The following is a 6,767-nucleotide window of genomic DNA, read 5'->3' as shown; positions in this document are numbered from 1 at the left end:
TCAAGATATTTACTTAAACTTTATGTTTCATTATTCAATCATTCTTGTCATATTATTATTATTGAAAATGAAACTTGAATTTCTCTCACCCCCCATTAATTATGCTACTTACTGGGTTCTATCTTATCCCATTATTTTACAAAATTTTTCAGAGTAGGCAACAATCATTTTGAGATAGCTCTTTGGTGGCTAACAGTAGTTAGACTAACTACTGATGGAGGCTGAACTTTTGTGATGAAGATATTAGATGATGTACATTATAGAGTAGACTTGACTCATTCTTTTGTATATTATAGTGGTTACGACTTTATTCCCACTAATGGGACAAGTTGATGATATGTAATTATTTATTCAGACCTTGATTCTTTTGTGGCCAATGGTTCTTATAATTATTGCATAGAGCTCTGACTTACTATGGGAGTATATTTAATGGAATTATTATGATAATTCTTGATGTTGGTACTTGATATGATTTATTTGGATTGAATTATCAAAAATGAAAAATCTATAGGTACTTTTGAGATGTCTTTCTCATGCTTTGGACCGTTTGAGGTTTGGGGCGTGACACTATGTGCCTTCAAACTTTATTTTATTTTAGTGAGGAAACAAACAAAGTAACAAACAACTCTAATGTTTGGGTGAAGAGCTCACCTTGGCTAGATGGAGTCCAAGTGAAAAACCAATAAATAGAGTTATCATCACAAGGAACAAAACCAAGTCGAACACCATTCCCAAAAAACTATATGGACTTGGGCTCAATTCCATGACTATGCTTGAAATCCACACAGACCCTTATGGAAAATCTCCCTGTGAAAGCTAGTTTCTTGAAACCCAGATACCTTGCCATCACTGAGTTCACTCCATTACACCCAATTAACACCTTTGATCAACAAGTTTTACTTCAGTAAGGCCTTAGCAATTGGAATGAAAAACATCTGGATATTTGTTATCTACTTTTTACTCCATTCAAAAGGAATTTTTTTTATTGGTATATTATAGTGCATCCGGTAGGCCATGAACTTCTGACCTCATCTTCCATCTTATATTTTAGGTAGAATTAATCAGTGACGGAGTCAGGATTTGATTCTAGAGGAGGCAAAATTTTTATAAACATATATGCACATGCATGCACAAAAACATAGTACTTGATACAAAAAGCAATCGAAGTTTATATTAAGATATATTTGAATGTAAGAAAACCAACAATATAATCTTAGATTCATTATTTTTTGTTTACCTATAATGGATTTTTTGTATGAATAAGTTGTAAATTGAAATAAATTTTTTAAAAGTCAAGATTTCACCTATGAACAAGAAGATCTTTATAGTTAGATAGACACAAGCTTACTTATGTAAATTTTATTGCTTATATATGCACAAATTTTATTAGGGAGAATAAATTATTATATAAATTTTTTAAGGCTCTATTAGTTTTTTATATTAGTTTTGAAGGATAATAGTAATGATAATGTTCTTTTTTTCCTATTTTGTTGAAACCTTTTCTTCATCATAGAAAAAGGACAAAATTTAGCTACAAAATTGGTTATAGCTTTAGGTTACAACATTACTCAATATCTTTTTATTGGATGTGAATTTTGATAAATCCACTATTAGATCGAATCTTCTTCTTATATCCTCTATACTTGCAAAATTTCTAGAAAATTAAATATAAATAACTATATCATCAATAAATTTTTTAAATTACAAGTTTTTATAGTTTAAGATTTTGCATAAAATATAAGCTATTAGATCATATAGTAAATAATATCCGATTAATACAAAATTTGACAAGTGTATTAAGAGCATAAAGAACATGCAATTCGACGATTAAATTTTCAAAATATGTAGTAATATTTATTTTATTGAGTAAAGTTGTAATCTTAGGTTACAACCAATTTTGTAGCTAAACTTTGTCAATAGAAAAATTAATATATTAACAACAAAATACATTCTCTTTTCCTATATTTTAAAAACCTTATCTTCATCATAGAAAAATTAATATATCAATAAAAAATTAAATTAAAGAAAAATCACCTAAAAATAAGAAAAGAAAAACAAATTATAATTGGAGAGAAAAGGCAAAGTTTTTATTATTATTGTTTTGGATAAAATGTAGAAACTTTTATTTCAATATATACTTGTAATCAAGTACTCATAAAGTTTTAAAACAAGGTCACATTATGCTTAGAATAAGTGCAAGTTTACAACATATACTTATTATAACCCACAAATCCAATATCTTCTACCTTTTCCATGATATTTTGCATCTTTTTCTTAGAGAAAGGGAATTTGGTAATGAGTTTTTCCCCCCAAGATGGGAAAATGGTACAAGAATACAAAGAGGTAGGATGGATCTAAAGATACTAGTAGTGGACCTATAAATAACAAAGAGGTAGGATGGATCTAAACAAGTTTATTATTCTATGACAATGATGCTAACAACAAGGTCAAGTTGATGATGACAGGCAATATGAAAGTTTCATGCCTGTATCATGCATTACATAATTAAAGTTTACATATAAAAATAATGTTACACTAATCACAATCAGCCATTTTAGATATTGTGAAATTTGTTGTGTTCGTAACATTATTGATAAAATAATAGAAATAGACAAATCATTTTGTTTATTTAACAATCTATATTATCTCGACTTAGCCCACATATTAGACTTGCTCAAAATTCAAATTCATCACCATACTTTCAACCCTAACTACCGACATGGAGGGTTCAATAGAGGTCACTAAGTCAAGAAACACAGAGAAGTCTTTGAGTCTTTGGTATAATAAGATTGATTCCTTTAAGTATCCATTGGTCTTGTCCGCGCTAACTAATAATGAACTATGTATGTATTATTATTAATCTACCTCGGATGTAAATCATGTAGCTATGTAGTGGTGTATATTGATTTCTTTAAGTGTTAATTTGTCTCGACCCCACGAACTAACAATGATTATCATGTTAATAAATCTTTGTTCCTTTTAATGTAGCCGCAAATCATGTAACAAGGGGTGTATAAATTAGTTCCTCTATGTCCCCTTAAAAAAAACTAGAAATATGTTGGAAATGAACAATGGATACCCTAGAGTTGCCTACTCTGTCTCTCAGTTCATACTTATGGAAATTGCAATCAACGAATAAATGCCATAAAATCCTCTATGTTCTTATTGTGTGCTTAAAAATAGTCATTTCACTCTTTTGACTAAAACATCTAATATAGACTAGATTCTAGGATTAGTTCACTAGAAATAGAGAGTCTATTTCACAATTCAGACTTTATCTTTTATATTGAATGGTATACATATTGTCACCTTATATTAAATTTTAAATGACATGATACTACTCATTAGATACATGTTTAAATTTATAATATTTAATTGGAAACATGAAACAGATCGATTTTAAAATGCACATCTTTGAAACTTCCATTACGGAGCCTTATAACATATTGGCAACAAGCCATCACGCCTTTTACTACAACAGAAGAGTTTGTTTATCATTTTGATTTAAAAAAAATATATAACTTATTAATTTCTCCAAAGAAAAAACATCTGGCTACATATGTATCTTAAAAGCAACAGTACTACAAAGCATTTGTATATATGATTGAATTCAAGAAATCCTAAGCTTCCCATAATCAAAATCAGCCTTCTTCAACCCTAAGTCAGACAGGAATGTAGCCAAAATTTTATCCCTTAAGAAGGTCATTATTTTGCCATTACTTTGCTGGATAAAACCAATAATGTAAGCTCTACTAATGAGTTCAATGCTTCTCCACTTCCTCTCTTTGCTTCTTCAACCCCATTTCAATCCTCTTATATTCATCCAATTCTCTTTCATCTTTGTCTTTTGATTCCCTACTTGTTTCATTAGATAATGCCTTAGCAAGACACCTTACTAAAACAACACTATCTTCAAGAGTAGCACAACCACCTTGGACAATGTCTAGGGTCATGGGGTGGAGTGCGTCACCAGTTACACAAATGTTTCCTTTAGTTATGTTTCTCCAAAGAAGTTCCCAAGGATATCTGTACCTTATTGGGTATGGTATAAACTATCCGGTTTTGTGTTTTCTATGACAGCCCTTATTCGATCAGGCACTTTTCCAAGCTTGCTTAACACAAAATGCTTCATCTTAGCTGGGCTATGCTCTCTCTCTCTCTCTCTCTCTCCAAAGAAAAGAAAATGGGCAACAATTTTGACATGGCCACATGTTTTTACTAGTAAATTAACAAAATGCATTACAATTCTACATACCAACAAAACTTATGCATTACAATTATTATTATTTAGAAAAAAAAAAAAGCCAAAATTGAATTAAATTGAGTATAAATTAGTCCGCTATGCATCCATGCACAAAAACATAAGGAAGACAAAAAAAACCAAAATTGGCCGTATGCACAAATTACTAAACACAAATATTTTAATAATTTGTTTAGGTGAGAAGCTATGATTTGAAAACATCATTTTTTTTTTTTTTTAATATTGGTTCACCACTTAAACTACTTGTATTATACACAAATCATTTCAATTCATATTGACAATTATGAAAGGAATGGAAAATTCTCCTCATTTAGGCCAAAATGGCCAAATACCACATTTTTTTGAAATTTTTAGCAAAAATCATTGTTTCGGAAATAAATGGCAATCTACCACTTTTTCTAGTACTCGAGTTTGGTGAACTTGAGTACCCTATTTTATAGTTCCACCATGACACTGCTGAGCTGGAAATTGGGCGATTAAAAAAAATAATGTGGTACTCGAGCTTGGTAAACTCGAGTACCATGCAACACAATACTCGAGTATACCAGACTCGAGTACCTTTTATAACTAAAATACAGAAAATTTTATTTCTACAGTACTTGAGTTTACAAACTCAAGTACCGTGTTATTTTTATTTTTATTTTTATTTTTTTTTTTTTTTTGTGTGTTAGCCAGTGTTCTTAAAAAGTTCAAGCATATGAAAAAACATTGCAATTAAATCTAAGGTTACCCCTTCTGCCACATGATTAAAAATCCTCTTGGGCTATTAAGTTTAATCTATTTAAGATTAGTATGTCAATCTTATTATTATACATCTACATCTCATTGTGGATTTTTCTAGCAGGTGTGTAATTGATTCTGCTGCTAACTTTGATGTTTTAAAATGGCATGACAATTACTTTTAGAAATGCACTTGATGAGTTTATTAAATGGGATTTCTAAATGCTTCGAAGATTTATAACTTACAGCCAACTACTTAATTTTAAGAGTTTTAAATAATGTTCATAATAGTTGTAATTAGTTGTAGAAGCATAAACTGTGAAATAGTTTCTCGTGGCCTTTAAAGAATCAATGCTTATCTATACTATTACTAACATATCCCTTTGAGTTTTGCTTATGTTGGGCATATATGGTTTTATTTTTTTTTTTCTTCTATTAAGAATTAAATCCTTCACTAACCAATATTTCACTATGCAAATGGCTCAATTTAATTTGCTAGATAATATATTTGTGTGGGCTTTTATTGATGTTTTGCGTAGATAAGCATAGTGCATGTTCTTTTGTTTTTTTTTTTTTTTTTTTTTTTGTTTTGTTTTGTGTATGTGTTTTTAATAGATAATTATATTTACGCAGACACCAACTGTAGTCATACGAACCACATGCAGAAAACAATTTGAATTAATGCAGAAAACAGATTTTATGAATAGCTTAACATGATTTCACACGTGCTGCTTAACAGCTCGACAATACTCTGATATTTGAGAGCATAAATATCAGAGTATTGCGAGCGAAGAACACATTAAAAAAATTATGTTTTCCTAGTAATGGCTGACCCTGCTCTTTGTGGTGCTGTGATATTGGAATTGGACTCAATCAAAAATCCCCCTGCAAGAGTAGGAGGGCTGAGTGCAGCTGTAATGGCATTGGGTTAAAACAGATCATCTTGCCAAAGTCCACCAGGAGGGCATAGTTTCCTAGAACATTGGAATAATATCTTTGGCAATACCTTATAAATTTGTCTTCAACTCTCACTATTTGTATCACTTCTTTTTCTCTTTTCAATTCTATTAAAAACACATACACAAAACAAAACAAAAAAAAAAAAAAAAAAAAAACAAAAAAACATGCACTATGCTTATCTACGCAAAACATCAATAAAAGCCCACACAAATATATTATCTAGCAAATTAAATTGAGCCATTTGCATAGTGAAATATTGGTTAGTGAAGGATTTAATTCTTAATAGAAGAAAAAAAAAAATAAAACCATATATGCCCAACATAAGCAAAACTCAAAGGGATATGTTAGTAATAGTATAGATAAGCATTGATTCTTTAAAGGCCACGAGAAACTATTTCACAGTTTATGCTTCTACAACTAATTACAACTATTATGAACATTATTTAAAACTCTTAAAATTAAGTAGTTGGCTGTAAGTTATAAATCTTCGAAGCATTTAGAAATCCCATTTAATAAACTCATCAAGTGCATTTCTAAAAGTAATTGTCATGCCATTTTAAAACATCAAAGTTAGCAGCAGAATCAATTACACACCTGCTAGAAAAATCCACAATGAGATGTAGATGTATAATAATAAGATTGACATACTAATCTTAAATAGATTAAACTTAATAGCCCAAGAGGATTTTTAATCATGTGGCAGAAGGGGTAACCTTAGATTTAATTGCAATGTTTTTTCATATGCTTGAACTTTTTAAGAACACTGGCTAACACACAAAAAAAAAAAAAAAATAAAAATAAAAATAAAAATAACACGGTACTTGAG

Source organism: Quercus suber, unplaced genomic scaffold (assembly GCF_002906115.3).
Source record: "Quercus suber isolate HL8 unplaced genomic scaffold, Cork oak 2.0 scaffold_578, whole genome shotgun sequence".
In the NCBI taxonomy this organism is placed as follows: Eukaryota; Viridiplantae; Streptophyta; class Magnoliopsida; order Fagales; family Fagaceae; genus Quercus; species Quercus suber.
Note: the sequence above shows the minus strand (reverse complement) of the source record.